General features: G+C 41.6%; 1 long non-coding RNA gene across 1 annotated transcript; it reads right to left on the reverse strand.

Moving 5' to 3' along the window:
* Nucleotides 1-6,100: 6,100 nt before the first annotated feature.
* On the reverse strand, nt 6,101-12,169 carry LOC125925369 (uncharacterized). The gene is made up of 3 exons (XR_007458809.1): nt 12,098-12,169; nt 6,438-6,548; nt 6,101-6,161 (listed from the first exon to the last, which is right to left on the reverse strand). It is a non-coding gene; the product is annotated as an uncharacterized LOC125925369 (long non-coding RNA).
* Nucleotides 12,170-12,474: the final 305 nt, after the last annotated feature.

Here is a 12,474-nt window from a genome sequence, read left to right on the forward strand (position 1 = left end):
CAATACAGTTGCTCCTTGGACATTATGAGTTTGAACTGCACAAGTCCACTTATATGTGGATTTTTTTCTATAAATACATTTCAGTTCTGTAAATGAATTTTCTCTTCCTAATGATTGTCTTAACAATTTTCTCTAGGTTACTTTACTGTAAGAATACACTATATAATACATATAACACACAAAATAAGTGTTGATTGTTTACATTATTGGTAAGGCTTCCAGTCAAAGGAAGACTGTCGGTAGTTAAGTTTTGGGGAGTCAACAGTTATACTCAAATTTTCCGCTGTGTGTGTGTGTGTGTGTGTGTGTGTGTGTGTGTATGTGTGTGTGTGAGTGTGTGTGTGTGTGAGTGTCAATGCCCTTAACTGCTATGTTGTTCAGGTTAACTGTATAATCACAAGAACCCTTAAATGTGGAAGAAGAAAGCAGAAATGTTAGCGTCAGAGTAATGCAGAATGAGAAAGACTGGATTGGCTATTGTTGGTTTTGAAGAGGGAGGAAAGTGGTCATGAGCTAAGAAATGTGGGCAGCCTCTAGAAGTTGGAGAAGGCTAGGAAACAAATTCTTTCCAGAAGGAATGCACACTTCTTGTTTTAGTTCAGTGAGATCCTTTTCTGATTGTTGATCTCCAGAACTATAAGATAAATGTATATTGGTTTCAGCCTCCACATTTATGGTATTAAGAAAACTAATACAGGGGTGCCTGGGTGGCGCAGTCGGTTAAGCGTCCGACTTCAGCCAGGTCATGATCTTGCGGTCCGTGAGTTCGAGCCCCGCGTCAGGCTCTGGGCTGATGGCTCGGAGCCTGGAGCCTGTTTCCGATTCTGTGTCTCCCTCTCTCTCTGCCTCTCCCCCGTTCATGCTCTGTCTCTCTCTGTCCCAAAAAAAAAAAAAAAAATTAAAAAAAAAAAAAAAGAAAACTAATACATCCTGCATGTCCTTTCATTTCTGCCATTTATGTTTAACCCCCCAGTGAACCAGCCACATCACTGAATCTTTTGCTAGCATTATTGAAATGACTGTGTCTCTTGGTGAGTCTAGGTCACAGTAAATCTCTTCTGCTGTGTTACAATTGTTCTTTCCATGCCCATGTCACAAAAGTTGATCCTCAAAAGCCCACCAAATAGAACCTATGATTCAAACCCTGAGGATCTTAGTCAGCCAGACTACATGTATAGATACCCATCCACCTGCAAAGACCAGCCCCCTCTATCTGTGACCTTGCACAAATGACTGTTCCTCTTGGAGCCCCTGTTCTTTCATCTGTAAAATGGACAGTAAAACTTCATTGGATAGGATACTTATGATGGTTGGAAGATAATGCCAGAAAAGTGCTCAGCACTGTCCCTGGCACAAAGTAACATTTACATAAATATTATTTGTTAATATTCTCATCAATATCTGGTTCATTATCTCTCAACTGATACAACGGATACACTAATTTAACTAAAGACCTGGATGGAAAATCTGGGCATGGAAAATCAGGCATATGGTTCCCTTTACATTCAAGAACCACTAACTATGTTACTCCAGCATATAGACCATGAAATACCCCATAAAATTCAAAAAGCTTGAGATCCAGTGCAAATATAAGTGAAAAAAAATTGTCATCTGTAGTATATGTACATCTTTTCGTACTTAGTATATTAAATAAATTAGTTCTTGGTATAATCCTAAAACTGGTTAAGGCAGCTTAGACAAAAACCTGGGCAGGTTTATTCCATGGATTGATCCCTGGTTTAGGAACCCCACTTTCATACCAAGCCACTGAAATGTGTGTCTTCTCAATAAATACCCTTAAGTAAAAAAATAATGTACTCAACACCTATTAGCATGCCAATTAATATTTATTATTTTTAGATATCAAATATATTTTCCAATTTACATGTCTCACCCTAAGTTTTGGTGGTAAAAGCCAGTTCTCCCAGGGGTTTCGTGATCCTTGAAGAAAATTAATTATAAAGATTGAAGATGGGGGTACCTGTGTGGCTCAGTCAGTTAAACATCCGTCTCTTGATTTCAGCTGAAGTTGTGATCTCACAGTTTGTGGGTTCAAGCCCTGGGTAGGGTTCTGAGCTGGCGGTGCAGAGCCTGCTTGCGATTCTCTTTCTCGCTCTCTCTCTGCTTCTCCCCAGCTCACATGTGTATGCATGCTTTCTCTTTCTTTCTCAAAATAAATAAATACACGTTAAAAAAAGGGAAAAGATTGGAGATGGAGTGGAGTAGAGAATCAAATCTTGACCTACAGAAATGTATCAAACCATCTCATGCTCTTTCCTAAATGATACTTCTTCATTATAAGTCTGCTCCTTTTTGCAGCATAACATTGCACAGTTTGGTTAAGAAGGCAGGGTAGAGGTTAGGGATTCCAGATGACTCTGGTGCCAGCTGAGACAGAGCTCCCCATGTGTGTCATGTTGAGTAAGGTTTGGAGGAGAGACGAGCACTTTGCGGTCAACCTGAAGTGCCTCATGGAACTGGGGAGACTTGTTTCTCCAACATCATGGAGTAATCATTGTGAACCCCTCTCTTGGGACTCAGAGGGACTTGTGTTGTTAAGAATGGGAACAGTTTGAGGTGGTTTGAGGTTTGAGGTGGTTAACCTTTCATTTATGGGAAGGAGAAAGTAGACAAAGACAATGTGTAGCATAACTTCCCCTTGGGCCATGAGGTTGGCGTTCTTGACCAATCTGAGAAGCTGGTGTCCTCACAACCAGACCACTGGTGACTAGGAAAAATCTAATCTCTTTTGATATGTTCCAAGATGAAAATCCTATGTATAGACCTTAAAAGAGCCTGTAAAACAGTGTCCTTATTTTGGCCTTATAATTAAGTAATAATAGAAGGGCTGCACTGTTTTACAAGGCAATATTCTAGTTCCTAAGTGGGTAAGAGACACAGATGCTTGCCAAAAATTGTAATTTATTCTGACAAGTACCCGCCACCCCTGCTCCCACCCCATTCTTGATGAGAGAAACAGGTCTAGCCGTGCTGTGAAAGAGTTAAATAAAGATACTTAAGCTCATGTGGGGTTAAAAAAAAAAAAAGGAGCAGCAGGGGCCATTGACTAAAGCAAAGTTATGTTGGAGTTGCCATTAGAGCAGGCATTTTGATAATCTTGAAGAAAAACCCTGGGATTAGCAAATGAAGGCTTTCTGACTGTTGTCTCTTTCTGTATGTAAGAAGTCATGAAGTCCATTCCTGGTCCCTGGCAAAACACAGGAGTCATGGGAAGGTGCACCATCGCACATAAAGAAAAGTGAAATGTGTTTTCATTTTTCCCCCATAAAAATAATTTTTAAAGTATGGTTTGGTTTCCAGACAGTTTTAAGAGCTAAAAGGCTCAGGAGGTGGGGGTGGGGTGAGTTAGGAATGGTAGTAACATTTAAATGTGCAAAAAATTACCTTAATTTGAGTGACTTTCAGGAATTGTATATTTGATATTGATTTCTTTTCAAATCAACAGCCTAATTCTTAAAATATTCACATTCTGCAGAGTCCGGATATAACTATATTATAAAATGAGATGTTTGAAAAGCATTTGTTTCCAGAAAGTATGGTCCCAAAGGCCCACATTTTAGTAAACTTGACTTTAGAAGACCTGCTCCAGGCAATTAAATCTATGTAACTTAACAAAGCCCAGGAGCAAGGCTGCCTTCTGCTGCACTATTAGAAAAAAAGATTTCCCTAAAAACTGCCTTTCTCTTATTCTATTCTTGAAAATGATTCTCTAAATATTGTTCTGCATTAAAGATAAAGTAAAATGATTCTTAAGTGAGCTCAAATTTATGTAAAAGGAAATGAATCTATGATGATTTGCATCCTTTCCTCTGGAAGGAGGAAGAAGGTAACACAAAAATGGAATATGTAGTGATTGGCTGAATTCATTCCTTGGCCCTTCAGAAATTATGTGCATTTCCCAAAAGCCTTTTCATTGCCAAAAAGCACAATCCTAAGTCATACACATTTTTTCCATTTGGAAAAAAAAAGTACATAATTGAAATGTTTCCAAATGCAAAAATATTTGATTGCACCTTTGAAAGTGGCTTTCAGAAAGGCCAATAAATCTATGGACCCAGTGATATGTAGAAAGAATCTAAAAATGTCATTGCTTATTTATGGTCTATCAAGTATCTGAAATATTCCGTTAGACATAGAAAATGAATGGAAGCTCTACAGACATCCCGACATCTCCCCAGAGTTCTTTATCAGTTATCTAGTGCTACATAAACACTTCCAAATACAGTGATTTAAAAGAGTAACAATGGTTTCTCACAATTCTGTGGGTTAGCTGATTTTTCCTGGGTTCACTCATTCTACTCCGTCCATTTTCTGTTCTAAAGTGGGACAGTTGGTCTTCTTTTTCTTTCTTTCTTTTGTTTTTTAGTTTTTTTAACGTTTACTTATTTTTGAGAGACAGACACAGAGCGTGAGCGGGGGAGGGCCAGAGATGAGGGAGACACAGAATCTGATGCAGGCTCCAGGCTCCGAGCTGTCAGCACAGAGCCCCACACGGAGCTCGAACTCATGAACCGTGAGATCATGACCTGAGCTGAAGTCAGAGGCTTAACCCGACTGAGCCACCCAGGTGCCCAGGCCTCTTTTTCCAAGTAGTCTCACATCCTGGAACTCTCTATGCCATGGCAGCCTAGGGGAGCACTCCAAGAGGCTCAAGGTGGAAACTGTAAAGCCTTTCAGAGGTCTAGGCTCCAGAATCTGGCAGCATCCCTTTTGCCACGTTCTCTTGGTCATAGCAAGTCACGAATAGAGCCTGGATCCAAGGGGGTGGAGAAAGAGATTCCACCTCTGGATAAGAGAAGTGACAAAGTCACATGGCAGTGGAGTGTGTATACTGGGATGCGGGGAATTTGTGCTCACTAATTCATGGTGCTATAACAAAACAGCAGCGTGGGGAGCTTAGGAAGGGAAATGTATCTTTCACAGCTCTGGAGTCTGGGAAGTCCAAGATCAAGACGCTGGCAGATCTGGTGTATGTTGAGGACCTGCTTCCTAGGCAGCCATCTTTTTGCTGTAACCTCATCTAGAGGAAGCAGAAAGGGACCTTCCTCAGACCTCTCTGATCAGGACACTGATCCCATTCAGGACGGTGCTGCTCTCACAGCCTAATCATCTCCCAAGGCCCCACCTCCTACCACCACATTCGGCATTAGGTTTGCAACATATGAATTTTGGAGGGAACATAAACATTTAGTGTGCAGCAACGATCTACCACAGGTGAGTTGTAAGATTTGGTACTCAGATCAGGCATGATGAGTGGACATCTTTTTTGACGAGACAGATGATAACAGACTGAGAAACAGATCCATTGGTATTTTCTACCAGTACCCACTGATTCTTTGTGACTGTCTAGATGTGATGAAGTATCAACCTGGCCTAGGAAGTGGCTGGCCCATTGTAGAGCTAAATAGCTAAATAGATATTGAATGCATTGAATTAGGAAAACACATATGAGTAAAACCTTACTCGTTTCATGATAAATGAATTTCCAAGAAAATAATTCCACGGTGTTCCTCAAGACGCAGTGGGGTGAAGTAGAACTGATTCCACCTTCGGAGTCAGACTCACAGCTCTTCTATCACAATTTTATGTCACAGCACAGTTCAAAACGGTAATTGTGGTACAAAGTGGAAACTGCTCTGTGTGTGTGTGTGTGTGTGTGTGTGTGTGTGTGTGTGTGTGTGTAGTGGGGGGTGGCAGTCTAGTGAGCATTTCCTGTTGCTTGAAGGCTGTGGGGATCAGTATATCTCATCATGCTCCTAACTACAGAACACCTGGGTTGAAGCCCTGAATGGATTATTGGATATGTGGCCCTGATCAGATCACAGGAGCTATCAGAATAAGGCTAACACCCTTCCCTGCTTCCCCACAGTTTATTATGAGGATGAAGTAACACGGTAGTAAATCTGGATGGTAATACCTGATACCTTCCAAAATCCAAAGCTGGAATGTGTGGAATACATTATTTTTTTCTCAAATGCACAAAATTGCTTACAGAATCATTGTAATCTATCTCACACCAGAGAATTTACTACTTTGTAGTTTGTAAAGCAATGTACAAAAGCAATGTACATCTGAAAGGGTGCCCGATACAGTAATAATTGCAGCCATTATTCTTGTGTTGCGTAGAATACGTCCAATCCCTGAAAGAAAAAGCCAAGTAGATTTGAATGAAGAAAACAGAAATCTGAACATTATAAAGACATTTGCCAATAGAGTCCCAATAATAATTTATATGAATTGAGTGGTGATATGTCATGGTACATAAAATCTGTTTTACATTTAATTTTACCCATATGCCTTCTCATTTCTGTTATCATTTTAATAAATGTATGAGGATGACCAGAAAAATATGTATGGTCGCTGGTGAATATGCCCTCCAAGAAAACTTAAATGACCCGAAGAGCAATTCCAGAGACCTGTATCACTCCTGGAGATGCCAGTCCCAGATATCACCAGCTTCCATGTTTTCGCGTCCACAGCATTGCCTTGATTGTGCTTGCCTCGACCAGGTTAGAAACACAGCTCCACTAATATACAGTAAGACAAAACAAAAAGTTACTTTTAGCAACCATTTGAAAAGTTCAAAAATTTCACTAAGGATCTGAAGATCACAGAACAGACAACACAGTCTTAGTGTGCTGTCTTCTGTGTGCTCTTTTTTCCCTCTCTCATTTTCTTCCTCTCCTTAAGAAACAGAGAAAATACTGCTGTCCTTGTCTTCAGTAGATCAGCTCCACCCTCATGGAAGACACCAGAGGTCTCAGAATCCCCAAGTGACTGTATTAATTTCCCAACAAAGATTTCTCACTAAAATATGCCCATGCTAGCCAATAAGTGAGTAAAAGTATCTTCATAGTTTAGCATAATTTTATCTCAGGTTTCCACTGTATGAGCTGATGTCTATGTTCTGTTTAATTCACTGAGATTCCTAATGGCATTAATGTCAAACAAATTAAATTGGGGATAATGTTCTTTTAAAACTTAATGTTATGCCCCAGCAACCTGTCTGCATGTCCAAACTCTCCCGTTTGCCACAGAGACCATCGTGTTCCTTCCCCAGCTAACTCTCCCTTCCCAATTTCCGCCCATGTCCTCTCTTGCTAAATCACAGATCAAATGGAGGTCATGAGGCATAAGTGCCTCAACGTGGTGTTCCTCCACCTTCTGTCTGGTCTCAGAGGAAGTGGTAACCCTCCTCCAAGCTCAAAGTTAATTTGGCCAGCTGTTCTGTTGATGCAATCAACCCCTACCCTCCTCCGTGGTTTCATCCAAGTCCCTCTCCTGACACCGCAAGCCTCTGTTTCAGCTGTTACTCTTACAATTCTCCTTCACCCCCACTGTATCTATACTTCTCCCTTTCTTCTTGCCTCTGCAGCCAAACTCCCTAAAATGAAAGAACATAATCACTACGACGACTTATTTTTGTTGCTGGCATCCCTTCTTCCTTCATCTGATTTCCCTCAGAGGAACCTGTCCCTCCTGCCCCCTAGGGATGGGAACCTGACCGAAACAATGTCTTGATTGGCATGAGCAACACTGATTGAGTCGGAGATGGACGTGTGACCCAAGTCAGGCCAATTAGACTCAAGTTCAGTAATTTTGTTCAAGTCCTGGAGAAAGTACGTCTTCTTTAGGGAGGACTCAGCACCTGGAAATACACAGTGCTGGAGCTGCAACAGACTGTCTGCCCACGCGAGGAGAGAGCCCAGCCTAGAATGGAGCAAACGTGGAAGACTAGCTGAGAAAAGGAGAGAAACTGGATTCTGGTGACGTCATCGGTGCTGCTGAGTCCAGCAGTGACTAAAGCCAAAAATAGTCTTGGATATTTTAGTTATATGAGCCAATAGATAGCTTTTTTGCATAAGTCGTTTCGTTTGTGTTTTCCTTGACATTTTCAAGCAAAAAAAGAGTCTTATGTGATGCTCCTCACTGTTTCCAGTTTCTCGTTCATATTTTTTAAGTTTATTTACTTAGGGAAAGAACGCAAGCGGGAGAGGGGCAGAGAGAGAGGGAGGGAGACAGAGAATCCCAAGCAGGCTTTACACTGTCAGTACAGAGAGTGATGCGGGGCTCAAACTCACGAGATCATGACCTGGGTGGAAATCAAGACTGGGAGGCTTAACCGACTGAGTCACCCAGGCAGCCCTTGTTCATTTTTCAGCCCACTGTACTGTTTTCTAGTTTCACCACACCACTAAAAGTTCTGTCACTAAGTTAATCTCTTCTTGGCCAGGTGTTATGTAGCTCATCCTTTCTGTAGGATTTGAAAATATTGGCCAACCTCTCCTTGGTTTAAGTGACCTTATGCCTTGAATTTCTTCATTTCACTCTTGATTGGTTTTCCTCCTGTGCCTCTGCATTTTCTTTTCTCCTTTCCTCAAGTCATAAATCTTATCACAATCAGAGTATCAGGCTCTTCTTATTCTCGAAATCTTCCTTCCTTCCCTGGATGATTTCGCCAACCGTCAAGGTTTTAATGATCATTATATCTAGTAGTTTCCAAGTTTCTCTCTCTAGGTGTAATAAGTCCTCTTTTGAAGTCTAGATTCAGACCCCCAAATGCTGTCAAGGATGCATCCTTACCTAAATGTCCCAAATCACAAGTACCATATCCCCCCTCCAACCTGATTTACCCTTTTCTTCTGTTCCCTGTATTTGCTTATGTTTGTATATTCATCATGTCCAGCAACAACATCTTGAACTTACAAGTTGGTCACCATCCTTGGCCCTTCCACCTTCGGTCCTCCTCTTTCCTACCCCTCATTCATCCCCAACTAGCTGCATGACCTTGGGGAAATGCTCTAGACTTCAGTGTTCTCATAACTAAAACAGAGATATCAGTAATATTTGTTTAGAAGGCTAAATGCAACATTCACGTAAGGTACCGTGAACAGTGTCTGGTGCATATAATGCCTTAAGTAAATATTAGCTTTTGTATCAGTTATCTACTGATGTATTTAACAAGCTACCCCATAATTTCGTAGCTTAAAACAAGCAACTCATGAATGTACTTGCTCATGAAGCTGTAAATTAGTTAGGGCTTGGAGAGGACAGCTCACCACTGCCCTGTGCAGCATCTGCTGAGGTGGCTGGAGTCAGACTGGAAGGTCTTCTTCAAGATGGCTCACTCAAATGGTTGGCAAGTTGGTGCTGGCTGTGGCTGAGCTCACCTGGGGCTCTGGCCCAGCACCTAGGTTCTTCTCCATGTGTGCCTCTCTGCCCATTAGTTTTCCTCACAGTATAAGGAATGAACCCCCAGGAGACAAGAGGTGGGTTCCGAAAACAAGCACCCCACAAACAAGAAGTGGAAACTGTTAGTAGCTTAAGACCTGAGCCCGGAAGCTGGCACACTGTCGCTTCTACCATATTCTGTTATTCAAATCACAGGACCCAGATTCAAGTAGAGGGGTCACAACAATTTCTGAAGGGCAGATTGTCAAAGGGTTGAGGGGCCAAGTTATGAAACCACCATAGCTCTTTCCTTCCACGCCACCACCCTTCTTCTCTCCATAGTCACCACCAGTACTTTGCTTTAGCTTTTAGTTTATTTCCTGAACTGTGGTCAGCAGCTCTTGTCTCCTTGCCTCTATTCTCACTCTCCTCCCATCTCTTCCCCACACTGATATTTCTAAGACTATGTTACCTCCTGTTAAAATCTCTTTGGTGGCTCCTCATGATATAGATAATATCCAGGGTGGCCTGGGTGGCTCAGTTGGTTAAGCATCCAGCTCTTGATCTTGGCTCAGGTCATGATCTCACAGTTTGAGAGTTCAAGCCCCACATCTGCTTGAGATTCTCTCTCTCCCTCTCTCTCTGCCCCCTCCTCTCAAAATAAGTAAACTTAAGAAAAAAAAAAAGAGTGGGATAGGAAATAAGGGTGGTGGTGTGCAATCTGTTAGATTATTAAAGAATAATATAAAAGCTTACTTTTTGTTCAATTTACATGTATTTTATTTTCAAAGAGTTAAGTTTTTAGGACACGATTACTTAAATGGTTTGGACCAGTTACTTAATAAACAGAACTGTTAAGTATTTCATTTGTCCTATGACTGCCATGAAAAAATTACTGAGTTGCTAAGGACACATTAAGCTGAGAAAGTTTGGGAACCTTGCACATAACATATGAGACAGAAATTTAACAAAAGATATTTTATTTTTTTAAGTTTATTTTTACTTATTTTGAGAGAGAGAGAGAGAGAGAGAGAGAGAGAGAGAGAGAGAGAGAGGAGGGGCAGAGAGAGAGGGAGAGAGAATCCCAAGCAGGCTCCATGCTGTCAGCACAAACCCCGATGAGGGGCTTGAACTCACAGAACTGTGAGATCATGACCTGAGCCAAAATCAAGCATTGGACACTTCATCAACTGAGCCACCCGGGTGCCCCAACAAAAGATATTTTAAAAACTCTTGGCCACCTTTCCTTTCTAAAACCTCTTCCCCAGCCACCATGGCACCCAGTGAAGAGCAGTTTCCTTGTTTGCTTGAGTTTGTGAGTATGTTAGTCCGTGTGCTACACATCCTATTTCCTCTATCTCTCCCATAAATGTCAACCCTCTCTGGCCAATTTTATTTTTTCAAATTCTTAGTCTCCTAATACTTTGTGCCTCCTGTTCTGTAATCTCGGTTTACACTCCTTAATTTCTGTTCATTGTACTCTCTGGAACTTTGTCCGTGATTTAATGACTCTCCCATATCCTGAGTTTCTTAATAGCATGTATGCTACTCTTTAACCAAAACCGAGTTTTCCCCTGTGTACATGGCTTTTCCAATAGCCTTCTTAAATGGAAGCTTCTTATTATTCTCTCATAAGTATCTCCTTACATATTCTTTTACTAACTTGCTTTTCAAAGCTAATACTGACCTTTACTTTCTAGTCTGTTGGAAAGACTCGTGCTCCTATAAGACTCTTGCTGTGAAGTTATATCCCTTACCCTGCCCCCCAGCTCCTCTGTCATGAAGAGCCTTTTGTTCTTTACCCCTCACTGTACCTTCCCCTGTTCATTGATGACTTTGCCCTCTGGCTCACAGTCCTTTTCTCCACCCTGTCTGGTCTCCATCCTGAGTGACCTCAGCAACCGTTGGGCTGAGTCATCACACACCCAGGCCTCCCTATTCGTTGGTCTCCTCATCTCCAATTACCTGCCTTTCTACTCCACGTCAACCAGCCAGGGTCACAGCCTAGCCCAGACTTCTCCAAGTGTGGTCCTGGGGCTGGCTGCGCCGGGATTGTCTAGGAAGCTTGATAAGATACAGATTCCAAGGCCAATTGCCCACTCCTGTTGAATCACAGTTTTTGAGAAAGGGTCCTGACATTGTAACAATCCTCCCAGGTGATTCTTAGGCAAAGTGACTTTCAGAACTACTGTGCTAAACTTGGTTTTCATCAGAAACTACCTCAACATCACATTCTGTAACCAGAATCTCCTATCCTTCTAGATCATTTTCTCCATTGTTCCCATTACAATTGCTCTTGATACAAATCAGCCGCTCCCTTTGCATTCTTTTTCTTCCTGCGCTCCCCTTTCATTTCACTTCCCTCTCTCTTTAGCTTAGATTTTTAAAGTAGTAAAAATAAAACAATTTTTCCTATTTGCTATGTGGCAGACACTGTTCTAAGTCCTTTACTATATTAATTCTTTAACGCTTACAATAACTTAATGAGGTAAGCACTCATTTTAATCCTCATTTTTTTTCTTGCCCAAATTTTCAGTTTTCTTGCCCTTTTATTCCTTCTGTGCTTCTGCCTAGCAATACCCAACCCAGGACCCACCCTTCAGTGCTTGTACTCTCGCCACTGAGCACAGCAGGAGGGATTGGTACAGTATGAGTTCAGGGTCACCTGCCCTAATGGGTGCTAATCACTCCATTGCTGGAGTTGGTATGCTCTCTTACACTTGGCAATCCAGTTCAATCTCTCCCTCCCTTTCTGCAGAGAACTTGGACTTCTACTTCATGTGAAATGTGAACTCTCAGAACAATACAATCTAAGCTCACCATCAGATCTACAAAAACATCTCCATTAGTGCCCTTGCTTCTTTCATTGGCTCACATATTTAACAAATATTTATAGAATACTTACCAAGCGACAGGCTTGTGCAATACTGTTTCAAGCAAGAGATAGGTTCTATGCCTGTTCCTATTTTACAATGTGAAAACTAACGGAGAAGTTAAGAAGCTTACCAGATTACAAATACAGTCAGCGGTGCAAGAGCTAGTCAGACCCAGTGTCTGAGCTCCTAACTGGTGGGTGGTACTGTGGCCCCACCCCCCTTGGAGTCTCTGGGCCAAGTGATGGGGAAGCTTAGCTGATGAGTTCTGCCTGGGGCCACAGAACAATGAGAGAGCTGGACTTTACCTGTTTTACATACTGGATTGTGTCTTAAGATTTTATTCAAAAAAAATTAATTAAAAATATTTTCTTAACAAAATTATTGGAGAAACCACTGTACCTCATTT

Source organism: Panthera uncia, chromosome F1 (genome assembly GCF_023721935.1).
Source record: "Panthera uncia isolate 11264 chromosome F1, Puncia_PCG_1.0, whole genome shotgun sequence".
In the NCBI taxonomy this organism is placed as follows: domain Eukaryota; kingdom Metazoa; phylum Chordata; class Mammalia; order Carnivora; family Felidae; genus Panthera; species Panthera uncia.